At 39.9% G+C, this 15,831-nt stretch overlaps 1 protein-coding gene across 12 annotated transcripts in view; it reads right to left on the bottom strand.

Moving 5' to 3' along the window:
• The window catches only part of mef2aa (myocyte enhancer factor 2aa), a 66,562-nt gene extending 51,100 nt beyond the window's left edge, over nt 1-15,462 (bottom strand). For 11 of the 12 annotated variants that reach the window (XM_086208946.1, XM_086208938.1, XM_086208940.1 and 8 more), the window contains exon 1: nt 10,985-11,138. The gene's annotated coding sequence lies outside the window, so the exon portion shown is untranslated. Of the gene's footprint in view, nt 1-10,984; nt 11,139-15,287 lie in introns of those variants that run through there. The other variant, XM_086208936.1, reaches the window with a different exon arrangement.
• Nucleotides 15,463-15,831: the final 369 nt, after the last annotated feature.

The raw sequence follows: 15,831 nt of genomic DNA, 5'->3' as shown, positions 1-15,831 counted from the left end.
AGAAAAGCTGCTCTCCCTCTCAAGGTAAATCCCTTGATGCATATTTGAGTGAAACTTTTGTGAACAAAGAAATTGATGATAACTTCTTTGATGCAAGATAGGGGTGATGAATTATGTCTCATTAAAAATGAATGCAAATGAGTAATAGTAGATGTATGGTATATAGTTTCAATAGTGCCCCAGTTTCTGCCTCTTTTGTATTACCATGGTATATGGCATCTTATTCTCAGAAAAATAACCACACGATCATCTTTAAAAACCTAATCAGTCCTTAAATAACACTTCATTGAAGGCATTTCCAGTATCACAGTCGGTTCTGAAAATCCTGTGGAAAAATATCTTATCTGTGGCACAATGATGTACAACTTTAAGTTTCATTATCGTAGCATACATTGCTCTACAAAATAAGGCTATGAAAATTGTGAGTGCAACTTGAGAAAAATGTTGTATTCATGTGGCAAGGGAAGGATTTTCATTAAGGGTTTGACGAAACTTCAGAGTATGTTTAAGTACTGTATTGTTAAATGACCCTCTGCCTGATTTCATGTTATAAGAAAATTACAGGTTTCACTAAAGTAATATGAGAGGCACCTACTGGGCTCTAGTCATAGATTTGACCTGTAGATGCTGAAGTATTGCTCTTGACCTGAGAACCTTCACTATTACCTCTTGACCATGAGAAATCATTTTGAATCAGCCTTATTACGACACACCATGCTATATCTGTAAACACAATTGAAAGTCTAATGGCTAACACGTCATGATAACAGCACTGGTTTAAAGTGAAAGCCCTCCATCACCAACATTCCTTATGACAGTATGTCAGTTTAACAAGTCAGTGACTTGACATGGCACAACATCTGTATTCAACATTCCAGCATCACTGCTTTTGCTTTTATACATATATGAGTTGCTCTACTCCTCAAATTGATTATCTTTTCTTGCTTTGTCAGATCATTTGCAGTGAACTGAAAGAGCGAAAGAAGGAATAACCATAGACACACACTAACAAAACGTATGCATGCAAGGTCCAAAAGGTTTATAAATTTGCATTGCATTTCAGTTTAGTGCTGCGGTGTGGTAGGCACCATGGCATGTGTCCATAATGGTTGTCTATCATCAGATGGAATTCTCATCAGGGAACAATAATAATGCCAACACCATAGGGAGTGTGAGTCCCCCACCCTCGCAGGAACCCTGTGAGCTGTGTTAAGTGCCGTGGCAGCCTTTTGATGTTGCACAGACTGCAACTCAGAAATGGTAAACAGCAAAGTTGAACCAAGATCTTCCTCCAGGGGGAATCCACAGTGTAAGGATATTAGGGACGTCATGCATAATGTGTCTCAGCAGCAGCAACAGAGCATTTACCCGATCTCAACACATCTTTGAAAACACTGAGGGTCCAGATTAGACTCTCAGATTCCAGATATTCATTGCTCCTCCAATTTTGATCATCAGCAGCTAGCTTTTACAAAATAAAAAAGGGAAAGCACTGTGGAAAGACACTGGTACACCTACAGTAGATATAGTCCATACTGTTTAGGATTGTAGTTACTGTGGGCCTTCAGAGAATGTCTGATTTTAATGGGAAAAAATAAAAGGCTCTGGATAAATATTTGATTTTCTCTTCCCATTTTTATCTTCCACTCGATGCCTCTTTCCCACAGTGTTCCATTACATAAAAGGTTTATGCAATCTGGGCAGTGAGGATGGCCATGAGTCATATCAACAGTGAAAGAGTCTAGCTTAACTTGCATTTATTTATTTTTCAGTACAATTTTACATTATAGAATAAGTCTGTTTTCGCAAACAGGCATGTTATTCAAGCATTTCATTTGATTTTAAAAATGCATCTGCTAATCAAATTCAGTGTGGCATATACTGTCTAGAAATGACCAGAAAATGTGCAAAATCTGGGTTTTTCCACATGATTTAAGACTTCCTTAAGTTTAAAAAAAAAAATCACATTCCCAGTTTTATTATGTATTAATTCTTCATTTATCTCTTATTCCAAATATAAGTTCAAAATACTTTTTTTAATACTCAAATCCCTTTCTTTAGTCATCCTGCAAAATAATTCAAACGTTTGACTCATCCTGCACTCAGGGGTATGAATTAATTTTGTGTCCAACAAAAATGCATTCTGAGAAACAAATACACCTTCACTTGCATATTATGGTGTGTGTAAATACCTGTAGCATGCTACGACTTACATTTTGAATAGTCAATGCACATTCTGATTTGTGAAGAAGCCCTGAGAAAAGCAGTTTCTAAAACTACAGCTTCACAGGGCAGATGGGACAAAGAACATGCAGAAAAAGAACGGTGCTTACTGTGAAATTCTGATTACGGTTTCTAGTTTGTGCCTGACTTCAACCAGAAGAGATTCATTTTTTTCCGTCATATCTCAGATCAAAAACCTATTGACATCAAGAACAACATCCAATGAGCAAATAATCTGAGGGGTATGTCTGCTGCTACAGCCCACAGTTTTTCCCAAATCAGATGATGTGTGCTCATCGTCACATGAACACTGTGTCCAAACACTGTGATAAAGAGGGAGGGAGAGATACAGAGAGAGGGAGAAAGAGAGAGACCCCCACAGGCCCTGCTGCTTGCCTCACCAGGAATCTTCAGTCAACTGTTTGCTGATAGCCTCTGGTTTTAAGTCCCAGGACCATATACATTCTGAACATCCCCGCCAGCAGGATCGGCGATAGAGGTTGAGGAGAAGAGGGAAACAAAATCAAGAAGACAGTGTGACATGAATACAAGCTGGCGACAGATCACTGGTAGAAAAACTACACCATTTTCACCTAGATTTACAGCCCACAGCGCACAGATGGAAAGTGGACTGGGAGAAAGGGAGAGGACAGGCAGGCAGGCAGGGGCACAAACAGCGGGCAGACTCAACACTCCACTCACACACTATTGAGAGCTGAGATCTAGAGACTGGAGCTACAATGACAGCATCACCTAGCAATGCCCTTGATTCAAACAGAGAGGTTTTGACTGAACTCAAATAATCAAATATGGCCAGACAAAGATTTAGAAACTGCATCCACTGAAAGAGGAGATTTGATGTCTAGATCTGCACATACAACATACTGCTTCCACATATGGCTGTTGGGAGACTGTAAGTCCCATAATACACTTGGAAGTCCTTTCATTTCCTATGGAAACCTCCATAATGTCAGATTTGTTTGCGAAGTTCTCCTTTTTGTTTATTTGCTGTCTAGTATTTGCAGCGAGTATGTTAAAACAATTGAACTTTTGCAGTGAATTCTAGATAGATCAAACAGTGTGCAAGCAAAACAAGCTCAAAGGCTACCACTGCGCTAAGAAAGCAGGGTCTGGCTATCTCTCTAGCTACCTCTCCAATGGTCCATGCAGATATTCCACACATCCGTGTTTTCTAAAATTACTGACGCTGTACATGCGTATGTGGAAACAGAGCTTTAGAGTTTGGAACCTACTTGTGCTGCTTCAAAGAACATGCTGACAATACTCTGCAGTGGAAGACAACTTTGAACTGCAAGTCTGGGGCACTTCCAGAGCAATGAGTGTAGTGGTATTGGTGGAGGTACTTCCCTTCCAAGTTCATACTGGTCGTCTGCTGCACAATAATGGGAAGAATGACATCCCTCCCACCTGTCCTGGTTCACAAGGCTTCCCAGACAGACAAATAAACAAGGACATTTCAGGCTAGGCTCCCTTCCTGCAGCTCAGAGGGCCACGGGGCCGGTCAAGCTGCAGGGGCTCCAACTCCTCCAGCAGCTACTGGACCCTGTCAATGGGCTCACATTTGGAACAAAGACACCCACGTCTCACAGCTGTATTTACTACACCAGCCACTGATAAACATTGCTAATGAACTATACTTATTATCTTTGGTAACATTATGGGAGGCTATTAAATAGAGGAGAGAGCATGCTTCTGCCAATCTGATGTCATCAGATACCAATCCTGCTTCAGATCAATTCCAAAATCAAAGTTCTATCATCCTGACAAATTCCACTAAATCCATCTACAACTTTGAGTTATCCTGCTTACAGACATAACAGCGATCACACTATCTCCAGGACGGAGTAAATGAAGGCTGTAACTGATGTTTCATACTGACTCTACAAGCACTCAGCAACAACTAGGTAAACTCCCTTCACATAGAATTCGGCGGACTTTGAAAGTTTACTTTGCACATAATTCAATTCTTTGTCAGTGCACAATGCTCCTACTTTATCGGCTCAATACAAAGCCAGAGAAGTTAAATCTCCAGTGTGAGATGCTTTTTAACATCTACAGTAGAGCATCAGGAATTCAATACAGTGGGGTATATTAGCAATCATGGAAGATCTTTTGATCTAGTAAATTAGATTATAATATATTCCTTTGATTTATGTTTTTTTAAGTCTCATTAAAATTCAGTTAAAATGCAACTCAGCAAATAGATGTCTTTCTTAACTTCCTTTTCAACTATCGGTTTATACATGATGGCACTTTGTAATATGAATCAAATGAATAATATTGTCACAGCTCTTAGGACTCCATGCAGGCGGATGAGCGTTGTTGTAAACAACTATCAGAAAACCAGACAAAAATGACTAATAAAACCACACACGCACGCACACATGTGGTTGAGTTGTCTGTCTCCAAAGTGATGCCCACTCACTCTTAAAATGATGCAGTCTGATTCTGTGGTTTATTTGCACTCCAGAAAGCCAAAGAAGAAGGCGTAGCGTCTTAGAAAGGTGCTAAATGAATTAAATTCTCAAAGTCATCACCTTTGCTCCACCGCATTCTTCCACACTCTACCCTCCCCAACCAGTGTGAATCTTTTCGTAGAGATAAAAGTAACTTAGCGAAACAAAAGATAAAAGCTATAAAGAGCAATGAAAACTGGCTAGGATGCAGCACTACAACACTTTATATATTTGCCTTTGAATGTGTGTCTCTTTCTTCGTATCCCTTGTTGTCTGTTGTATATTAGTGTCATGATGCATGAAGATGTGCTGTTATTTTATCTAAGCATATTGTATGAAACCTGCCGAGGGACTGCAGATGAAAATTAGCTGAAGCTACATCTGGTATGATGATTCAAAAGGCAACATTTATGTTTATTATTGAAAATGGTCCAATGCACTGCATATATACGTGTATACACAAACACACACACATATATATACATGTGCGCATACATGTATATATGTATATATATATATATATGTATATATATATATATATATATATACACTTTATATATATGTATATATATACTTTATATATATGTGTGTGTATATATATATATATATATATATATATATATATATATATATATATATATATATATATACACATACATACATACATACATACATACATACATACACACACATGTACATACATACTTTTTTTTTTAGGGGTTTTGTGCTTCCATAAAATTTCTGTACAAGAGTACAATGACAGTGAAGATTCTCATGACTTATGTCCTGTTTGTTTAAGTCTTCAGCGGTATGGCTGTTGACTGAGAGAGGGACTTGGATGGTACCAGTGAAAGCAGATTAACAGCAGATTTAGAGCATGGCTCTGCTTGAGGATCTTCCTGCTGATTCTCCTGTGTGGTCCAGGTGGACGAGGTGAGGGGACCTCCAGTCAGGCCTCATTTGGAAGAGCAGTGGAGACAGGAAAAGATGGTGCTCGGCCTTAAGCTGCTCTACCCTGCTCAGCAGCAGCACATGTGCTGAGTGAGCCAAACACGGTGGCTTACCACCAGAGGTCCCAGTCAAGGGCAGGACAGTTGAAAGGTCACTGCTAGCTGTCTTGCTATACAAACAGTGCCTCAGCGAGTAATACATTCACCCTGAGAGATTAGGGCAAACTATTAGAGTGCCTCAACAACACCATACAGTCAAAGTTTCTGTCTGCATGAGACATCTGGGTCATTTTTAACTTTATTACCAAAACATTCCAGAGTTAAAAAGTACTTCTTATTAAGAGAATGAGATTGTAACGGGCTATTTCAACAGTGTGCTTTGAGGATTACATAATTTTGTAGGCCAACCTGGAAGGCCAATGAGATTTTTTTTATTGGATTTTGGATTATTACTGAACATAAAATCTGAAACAGAAAAATGTTTAAGCACAGGTTTGTTTTGCAAGATAATCTTCACTTATCACCACTACTTCTATCATTTTTGAACAGTAAATGAAATCTTTTCAAGTATAACATTGTGCATTGAATGAACTGCACCACAGATGTATGGCTTTAACCATAACTAGTTTCACGCATTATATCAACGACAATCTCCTTAGTCTCATTTTTCCACTTGATACCAACCGACATCAAAATTCTAATCTTATGCCACTGACATGTGAAAATATCTTCAGCTTGTGTTAACCACACACCTTATTTCAGGCATTTAACATGAAAATCATTCAAAAATCCATTGAATTTGAGACAAGGGAAATGGTAAAATGCTAATTCAGTTTTTTTTTAGCCTTTTAAGACTTATTCCTCTAGCCTTGTATTAACTTAGTTCATTGTCATTTTTAAATATTAAAAACAATAGTATTCTTTCAAACAACCACAAATATTAATGTGTTTTTAGCACTTTAATGATGTCTGACACCCAGGGCAAAGTGTAGACGCTCACACCCAGTCCATGAACGTCCTGTCTAATATGGACAGTACACGTATACACAGGTGAGGGCCAAAAATTGAATAGAGGGCCTCCTAGCAGCCGTCTGAAAAGCCCACACAGACTGACCGATTTAATATTCACCAAACTCAGAAAAAAAGGAATCATAAAATTGTGTCTCGCATCTTAAAACCAAACGATATAAAGTTTCTGCTTCATATTCAAACTGTAATTCAGATGTGATTGCTGGAAAGTGACACTGGAACTATCCATTAATAAACCATATCATTTGTTTACCAATAAAGAGGTACACATTTTATGTCTTTAGTCTACAGTTAACTGTGGTCTCAAACATTATCTGCCAGGCTCAAGATTCTGCATCCGACCTCCAGGTCTCACAGGAGAATGCTGGAATCTCCATATTGATGATAGAGCTCCAATAAACAATGAATCATGTTACTAAGATGCTTTTGATAGTCAAGGAGAAGGCTTACCGAGCCTTATCTTGCCAGTGATCTTGTTTTTTCTCATGATCTTAAAAAGACAGACACCAATGCCAGCATGCCAGAGTTTACAAAAAAATAAAGACTTGTCAATGCCAAGAAAAGGACAGGAAGACAATTAATTCCCTCAGTCCGTTCATCCTGCTCACTAACACAAACATTCTGATGTTTTGGACCTTGGTGTAGCTGATTTTACCAACATAACTAAGCAACTGCCAGAAAATATATTTGTCAAAGGTGTGCTACAGACATGACTATCAGCCTTGCCACTTCAATACAGCACAAAGAATTGTTAAAGACAGGACAAATATTAAAAAGAGATTCCTAAATCATATAGAAGGATATAAACAATTCTAATTCAATTGCTGTCATTCCATAGCTTCATTTTCAGGATAAAAGAACATCTTGGCTTACCAAACAATCAAAGAAACTGTATCCTTTTTATTGGACCAAGAATGTGCAGCTCCTATCTCTCATTTTTTATTCAGTGCACCCCTGGCTTTCAGCTTTCTGGTGTTTTGTCCTCCTTGGAAAAATGTCCTGGGAGGAGAAGAGTGGTGGTGAAAGACTTTCACTCAGTGATTCAGAGGCATCGTGTAAACGCCAGCATTCTCTTTCTGACAACCAGCGTTAATTGCAGATCCGACTCGCCCACACACTCCACATTTCTCCTGGAAGGAGAAGCTGAGAAACTGAGATTGAAGTGGGATGAAGAGTGCAGCAAAAGATGCTGCAGCTGCCCGTTCCTCACACCATCACCACCTCTCATTTCTCCCTTTCCACTGAGAACGTGTGCAAAGACGCTGACACGAACAAATGCACATTTACGGAGACAAGCGGGGCACACAAACACAACATGTAATAAGGCTAAAACATTTAATAAACAGTGGTCGTCATCATGGAGTATCAGCCATCTATTTCACATCACTGATTAAATGATACAGAAGGGATTCTAACAGTCATATTAACAAACCTCCCTGTATACTCCCATAATGGCACAAGCAGAACATTAAGGGTCTCTGAGGTTAGAGCAACAGTTCAATGCCTGCATAAGAACAACATTTATAATAGCCCTATCTGTGCCTCCATAGATATGTATTCATTCCAGTGACTAATATATGACATAAATTGTTGAAATGAGATTAATTTCAGTGGTGTTGAAAGAATCCTTCATCCACACATGACACATAAAAGCTCACGTGATGTGGATCATGAGCAACAAGGCCCATTACTAGCGAGGCCCAGGGCAGCATGGAAGCTAATGACTGTAGATTGGAGAGTGCTTTACTGCTTTGCTTTCAATATCACTGGCAACCAGCGGGTATGGTACGTGGTAATATACATACCATCAGGACTGAGCTGGACAAAGGATAATAAAACTGCTGCTGAACTAGTGTCCCTGAGGAAATACATTAGAGGGGAACTAAGAAGAGAACGCTTCAGTAAGAAGTTGACCTTTTTCACTATGTTAAATGCATCTGCCCCAAAATGTGACAGGTTCTAACTATGCAACACCCCTCCACCATGAGACAAGCATTGTATAAACATAACTGGAGCTGCAGAGGTGATGTTTCAACAAAGTCATAGTCCATCCTTATGTATCGTAAATTATTTCTAACAGAAAACCTGTGAAACAACATTGAATTTTTCATCCTGCAGGTATCAGGAATTGATCATGAGCAGTAGGTGGCACTCAACCCTTCAGGTACAGGCACTATTTTATCACTACAGAGGAAAAGGGTGCATCATGAGGGGCTTGAGCTTTGCCCCAAAACAAAGCTCTGACACCTCCATCCATCCATTTTCTACCTCTTATCCTGTTAAGGGTCACGGGGGGGGGGGGGGGGGCTGGAGCCTATCCCAGCAGCTTTTGGCCATGAGGCGGAGTTCCCCCTGGACGGGTCGCCAGTCCATCGCAGTGCCAACACATATAGACAGACACTCACAGCCACACCTACGGTCAATTTAGAGTATCAATCAGCCTCGTCCCCTCTTGATGTCTTTGGACTGTGGGAGGAAGCTGGAGTACCCAGAGAGAACCCACGCAGGCACAGGGAGAACATGCAGACTCCACACGGAAAACCCACATCCGAGCCGGGGCTCAAACCCAGAATCTTCTTGCTGTGAGGCGACAGTGCTAACTACTGTACCACCATGCCGCCGCTCTGACACCTCTAAGTCCAAAAACATTATTTCAAATTCTTGCACTTGTTTCATTTCATTTGGCCCATTTATTTTTAAAGCTTATAAATGAATGAAAAAGCTTCTTCTTCTGCTCCTCTTGGCGGGGGGGCTAAACGTTCATGTGAGTTCCACATCTGCTATTTCAAAATTGCTTCAGACAAGGTGATTCTATTTCCCTTATGTTATTGAAAAGGCAAAATCCAGCTCAATCAGGCATGAACTTTTTTCATTTACCTGTTTTCATATGCTCTCTCAAATGCGTATTTAAAAATAAAATACATCAATAGAATGTGAGGGATGTATGGAAGGAGGTAAAATATTTATTGTTGAGGTTAAAGGGAAAAAAATGTTAAGTATATTTTGCTATTAAGAATGTTCATACATACTTTGGATTTGATCCACAAATAACAAAACACTTTCCACAAGTTGGAACATGTCAGGCGACTGACCCAAAAAAATGTACTGAGACTTCTAAATTTAAAAATGCTTTTAACATACCCAAGAGGAAAAAAATATAGGATCAATGAATGGTATTTCTTATTTAAACAATCAAAATGATTCACATTAAGGCAGTCCACACTGGAGACATTTGAGAAGGTCATGTCACGAGCCACTCCAAAAAGGGGGTTCAGGCCACAAGGAGAATCAAAGAGCAACCAGAGAGCAAAGACTCTCCCTCAGAGGCTCAATTACCAAAACATTCATGGAGCTTATCTCATGCATACTGTGTTTAAGTGTAAATGTCAATTGATCTCTCCAACATATTGCACATTACTTCACCTGATCAGGGGCTCTTTAACTGGTATTTTCAGTTTTAACTGTCCCCGTAATTCCCAATTAAAACTCAGTGATGATTGGGTTTAAACTGCTTTATATCCAGGTAACAACTACAAAGCTTAGACACAACAGTTCAAGAATAACAGATAAATTATGAGTTGATGCCACACGACTTAGATGCTCCTAAATAAAAACTAACAACACTGACTGCAACTTTCATGCTGTAAGTGATGCCACAGAGACAAAAGCACTAGCTGCGCTAGTATGTGAACAAGGAAAAACAAAATATGTTGTGAGAGGTTGGCATGTGTTGCTAACGCTGCCACTCACTTAACTGTAGCCCTGTGATACAACAGTGATATCACCGACGCAATAACTACTATTTTACTCAGACTACTCGCCTGTTGAACAAAGTACAGTATATTACACCTTCAATATCGAATTGAACTCAAGAGAGAGATTTTAGGATAATATTTCACCAGTGGGTCATACTGAAGAACTGTATTACGCTGCGAACCGCCAACAAAAACAAAAACAAAACAAAAAAAGTTTCTAATAATTCACTAATATCAACAGCGCGCGCGCTCCTGACTGCATCCCTCACGAGTTAACGTCGTGAAAACGTTACGATTAAACGGCGTAAAAATGTTACAGTGTGACACGAGTCGCCGTTAACATGTACCGCCAGGAAGATAAGTTGATGTACTTTTAACGTCTCCCGGTCTCCCAAAGCCACTCTACGCCTCCCTCTTGTGCTTTTCTAACGTTACGCTCTCTCTCACACACATACACACACAGACACACACAGACATACACATACACACACTCACTGTATCTGCCGCTGCCACACACCGCAACATTATTGTTTCTATTTCCGTTACTCACCTTTACTCCCAAGTCAGCCGCTGTATATAGACACTCTATATCGGTGGCTCCAGTGGATAAACGTAATTTCAGTTCACATTTACACGCTGACTGCTATTTTAGGGGGAGCTGACAAACTCAGAAAAGCCAGTCTCCCTCTTGTCAGTGAGAGACTCCTCCCCTCATCTGACGAGCTCTCTCTCTCCTTCCCTCCCTCCCCTTCTCTCTCTCTCCCTCTCTCTCTCGCTCACACACACACACACACACACACACACACACACACACAGTACAGTTCAAAAAAACATTACAGCTAGTAGTAACTGTCTGTGTTTATATTGGAAACTTAAAAACCGCAAGTAACGTGAGAAGTCGACATGGTTTATAGCGTTAGCCTACATGCTAACACTTTGACTTAGCTATATAATAGTAACTCTGTTCCAAATCCGCCCAAAGGGTGAGCCTGTTACAGTAAAAACAATCCTGACCTCAGGGAAACTTTGGCATTAACATGAACAAAAACAGTGTCTCTTGGAAGAAACATTTACTGAATCTGTTTTCTGTCACTTCAAGCCTGATTTTGGCCAACTACTTTTCCAAATTACTCGGCTCAGCCTCATCACATTAGATACATTTGACGTCATATCTCTAAGACAACAGAAATGGAATTTGATTTGATGGGCGGTTCCTTCATCCAATTGAAAAGTTCAGCGTCTGCTAAACAACCAATTAAAAAAGAAGGCGGGAACTCTTCGACTCTCATATGAGCAAGTCACGTGTATTGCAGGCTCAGAGGAGGTGTGGTGCTTGATGGACTGTTTTCACTGGCATTAGGAGGCACTCAGGCACTGACCAGGTTTAGCTATCACACAAAGTTACTGTATATATAATAGGTATGTATAGACTTTGTTTACTCAATTAATTAATGTATTTATTAATTAAAGACGCTCCATGTGAAGTTTGCAATTCCATTGTACACTTGCTCAAATGACAGTGAGGTTCTTCTACAAAAAGGGATAGAGCAACGTCATTTTTTTAGCCCACTTCGATTTCTGTGACATAATTATTTTTTCTCCATTTTCTGTTTCTGATACTGAACTATAATCCAGCCAAAAACATTAAATCAGTTATTACATTTAAATACAGCATGTAAGACGATAACTCTGATGTAATTGCTTAATAAGAAATTGCTGCAGTGTGTGTATATATATATATATAGAGAGAGAGAGAGAGAGAGAAGTTAAGTTGCACAAAAGCTTTCCTCTCAACTATTCCTGTCCTCACTGTAACAAATAAATAAATTTGAACAGTGACACCATACCAACTTACTTTAATTTTAAAATTCTCAACTCTCTCTAGTATAGGAGTTACAAAAAAAACATGTACAGCTGTTCAAAAACAGAAGCACTGGTTCGATGACACCGTTTCCTCAGCTGAATAGAAGTAAATGTGGAGACATCCTCTTCCAGTGACAGTCTGTTTCATCACACCGCATGGACACAAGTGCAACATGAGGTATTTTGGCTGCAGTTTCATGTACTTATTTGTTTTTGTGTAGTATAGTATGTTTTCTAGATTATCCTGCTACCTTTTTCACAGTTTAACACCATCTTCATCATCGCTCTAAATTTCTCAGTGCTTTATGCTGAGGGGCCTAATCAACTAACCTTACAGGATCACGCCAATTTTTTGGGAGACAGATATACAAAATTAAGATAATATAAGAAGACAGATACTTTTTCTCCTCTGTGTGTGCAGTAGGTAACTGAGATCTACCAAGACCCACTGACTGCTTGTTAGCTTAGCACAAAGAATAGTTGTGGAACAGCAGGTTTCTCCAAAATAGTCTTTTGCTGTGTAAAACATTCATCATGAATTAAGATGTAAAATCCAGAGCTATTATCGTTTTAGAGTCGGATACATAGCTGGAACTACTTTTCTAACTGGGTGCACTCATTTAACAAAGCACACCAAAAGTTTATTGATGACTAGAAGAGCTACTGCTACTTCTTATAATGGATGACTTTGAAAGACAGGATGATGAGGATTACTCTGTACCAACCAACATCCTGAGCCTGACCTATTTGAACCAGAAAGCACATAGTAGGAACTACATGATTAGGAAGCTTAGCGGGCAAGACAGAGGTATGCTAACCTGCCCATCCACTACCATTCATTGTGCTAAGCGAAGTAGTGGTCAGCTGTTCTCTGTTGGTCTTTAGAGGAAAAGAGGATGATAGAAGTTGTTTTTTTTTAATTTAAATTGTGACAATAGTTTAACATGTTCATTCTCTATCATCAAAAAAAAATCACAACTGATCGTGAGTTGTATGGCATTTATCGGAGGGAACTTTTTACGCCTCTCCTTATTTTTGGTCTCTTTCAACATGGGATGTCCACATTAAACCTTGCCTTCAAAAAAAAATGAGGTAACGTGTTCATGTAATCTCTGAGAGCAAAACCCTCAGGATGCAGACTGCTCTAAACTGGATGTCTTTAAAGGGTCATCTGCTCCAAATGAACTCTGCATCCATTCATTTGCCAGCTATCATCCTTGGTCCTTCAGTTCTTCTGTGCTGAGATCAGCTGAGATGTACTTGCTCACATTAAATTTACTCTACATTATTAGATCATGTGTCTTGACACGTGGAAAAAACAGAAGTAGAACGTATGGGATGTCACCCTTCAGCAGGCTTCTACAAATTGGCCAATCCAAATTATGGAATTTCAGGGAAAGGGCCTTTAAGACCGAGGTTTTGTTTTGTTTTGTTTTTTTTCCAAACAGAGGATGAACGCGGTGCCTTCGCAGGGCCAGCAAAAGATAAATGAGGATTTTTCTGGACGATGACTCATGCAAAGCTTTCCCACTTGAGTCCCAGAATAAAAATATAGAGCTGGAAATGAACATAATAGGTTCCCTTCAGAATTTGTTACACATGTCTGCATTGTCCTGCGCTTGGCTCGAGTCCATACACCGGTCCAGGTTATATGCTCTTCCTGTAATTTGCTTCATCCTCTTTTGCACTGCTGTGCAAACTCAGGCCCCTGAAGGACATGATCCATCCCATCCATTGTCTTCCGCTTATTCCTATTAAGGGTCGTGGGGGGGCTGGAGCCTATCCCAGCGTCAACGGGCGAGATGCGGGGTTCACCCTGGACAGGTCACCAGTCCATCGCAGGGCCAACATACAGAGACGAACAACCATTCACACTCACAGTCACACCTACGGTCAATTTAGAGTATCAATCAGCCTCGTCCCCTCTTGATGTCTTAGGACTGTGGGAGGAAGCTGGAGTACCAGAGAGAACCCGCACAGGAACAGGGAGAACATGCAGACTCACACAGAAGATCCCGTGCCCGAGCCAGGACTTGAACCTGGACAACATGATGGTACATAAAAATTTATTCGGCCATGAATGAAAAAAAAAAACGTAGATACACAGGATTACCGTCAGTATTTTCAACTAAAATATTAGAAAATACTTCCACCGGGATGCCGCTGTGATCGTGGTCGCTATACTGCTTGATTTATAGTATTCCTATATTGGTTTCTTAACTATATGAATGTGTAGTTAAAATAATTCTGGGGCTCTCGCCTTCAGTAAGTTTGGAGAACTTTATTAAAATAATTCTGCAAATATAATTTAATGATCAGCACAGAAAAGTCTGGTGACATTTTTATTAAGAATACTACAAGTAGGATTCTCGCTGTTGTGCATTAGTGTATTCTACTGGGTCGTGGTTCTTGCAGCATCTTTGTGTTGACATAAATGCTCCATCTTCTCAAACTAACTGCAGCAACAAGGGACTGATGCTGTCAGACATATCGGGTGATAGAGCTGAATATTTTCATAAAAAATGTCTGATTTCAATCCTTTTGAGTGGAGTGCATTAATAAATCCGATATTTGAAGGAATGTTCAATGTATTGTAGATTTCATCGAAATCCCAATTCAAATAGTAGTTTTGTGGCTTTTTTGTAACAAAGGTGTTTTCTTACAGGTGAATCAGAATCTGATATACAGGCAACACATTTTGATACACAATTAAGGCTTTGACAAATACTGCACCTCCCAGTGATATATACATTGTAGTGGGCCACATTTCAATTGATTGTGCAGTCCTATGAGGGGAGATCGGCCTACAAAGTGTCACAATGATCTGTGATAAATAGGGAAAATCAAATTGATCGCAAAAGAAATAAGATCTCATCTTGGACTCACTAGAAAAAAACAACCTCCAACAGACATGACAGAATGTTACCATCAATTGGCATCCAGTTCTGTGTGCAGGGAGTCAGGAATTCTCATGACACCTGTGTTCTCACCTGTTTGTTGTTGCTGCACAAACGTCTTCACAGAACCTGCTGTTCCAATCTCCACTTCTCCTCCCTCTTGACTCTCTCTTTCCTTCTGTTTGCACTTCTTCTTCTTCTTCTTCTCCTTCTTTCAGCTGCCTTTTGTTTCACTCTGCACATCGATTTACCTCAAAGCCAGACCAGCTGGCTTTGAACGCTTCCCTTCGAGCCCTAAGAGGCCCGACTTCACACCCTGTGCCTCCTCTTGTCCCTTGGTCTCTCTGCTGGCAGGGAGCAAGGGGGGCCGTGGTTTGAGCCCCAGATGGACATGTCGGGCATGCGTTATGTGACTGGGCTTGGCTCAAGGCTCTGTTGAACAGCCACAGCTATCAATCACAGCTCCAGTAGGTGTTAAGGATTTTTCTTTGATTTCACAGAAATGTAGAAAAAAATTCACGACAATTTTTTAAAAATTGTTTCTTGGGGAATTATTCGGTATATTTGATAGGCCGCAGTTTATTTAAATGTGATTAGACAAATCTCTAATCTGTTTTCATTAAACCTTGACGTAATT

The sequence above is a fragment of the Aulostomus chinensis genome, chromosome 7 (genome assembly GCF_037954235.1).
Source record: "Aulostomus chinensis isolate RoL2024-O1b breed Wild chromosome 7, RoL_Achi_v1.0, whole genome shotgun sequence".
Lineage (NCBI taxonomy): Eukaryota > Metazoa > Chordata > Actinopteri > Syngnathiformes > Aulostomidae > Aulostomus > Aulostomus chinensis.
The sequence above is the reverse complement of the archived record's forward strand: the minus strand, read 5'-3'. Positions and strand labels throughout refer to the sequence as shown.